This window comes from Emiliania huxleyi (assembly GCF_000372725.1).
Source record: "Emiliania huxleyi CCMP1516 unplaced genomic scaffold EMIHUscaffold_353, whole genome shotgun sequence".
Classification (NCBI taxonomy): Eukaryota; Haptophyta; order Isochrysidales; family Noelaerhabdaceae; genus Emiliania; species Emiliania huxleyi.
Window position 1 is genome coordinate 40,864 of NW_005199333.1, and position 1,007 is coordinate 41,870.

Consider the following 1,007-nt stretch of genomic DNA (forward strand, 5'->3'; position numbering starts at 1 on the left):
CTCCGTCCCCACCCCCTCCACCCCCCTCCATCGTCCCCACCCCTCCCGTCGTCCCCGCCACTCCCGCCTCCGCGCGCAGCGCAGCCGGGCCACACGCTCGCTCCGAGATGGCCCGAGAGCACCCGAGATTGGGCGAGATTCGCCAGGCGGCGGTCGCGCTGACGAGGCGGCGCCTCCCCTCAGGTCGGAGCGAGCTGGAGCAGCCGCCGCCGGCTCAGCGAGAGCGGCGTGCACCGCGCGCTGCGGAACTGCGTCGCCGGCGACGAACGCGCGGGGGCCACCTCTGTCCTCCTCTCTGCCTCCTCCGCCGCCGCCGCCGCCTCCGCCTCCTCCTCCTCGGCCTCGGCCAGCGGCGTCGAGGATCGCGGGCAGCGCTTCACTTTGGCCGCGGGCGAGGGCCGCGTCCACGACAGCTGGCTGCAGGCTCCCACCCTGCGCCACACCCCTCTCACTGCCTGCGCCACACCCCTCTCACTGCCTGCGCCACACCCCTCTCACTGCCTGCGCCACACCCCTCTCACTGCCTGCGCCACACCCCTCTCAGTGCCTGCGCCACACCCCTCTCACTGCCTTCGCCACACCCCTCTCACTGCCTTCGCCACATCCCTCTCACTGCCTGCGCCACACCCCTCTCACTGCCTTCGCCACACCCCTCTCACTGCCTTCGCCACATCCCTCTCACTGCCTTCGCCACATCCCTCTCACTGCCTGCGCCACACCCCTCTCACTGCCTTCGCCACACCCCTCGTCGGCGCACCTCTGCTGGCTCCGCACAGCACCAGGGAGCTGCCAGCTTGGAGCAGCAGGCTTCCACTCACGCCGCGCCCCTGCTCGCCCTTCAGGTGGCCCTCGAGCGCGGGTCGGCGGTGCGCGTGGTGCGCAGCCAGCGGCTCCAGTCGGCGTGGGCGCCGGCTTGCGGCTTGCGGTACGGTGGCCTAGATGACCCGTGCATTCCGACTGGCGCTCGAGAGGACACGCACCCCGCTTCCGCTGTCTCCATTGTGCCG

General features: G+C 72.2%; 1 protein-coding gene across 1 annotated transcript in view; it reads left to right on the plus strand.

Moving 5' to 3' along the window:
• EMIHUDRAFT_242176 (hypothetical protein) overlaps window positions 1-1,007 on the plus strand; it is a gene marked incomplete at both ends in the record, with an annotated part of 3,464 nt that overhangs the window by 1,073 nt on the left and 1,384 nt on the right. The gene's annotated exons all lie outside the window — the stretch shown is intronic.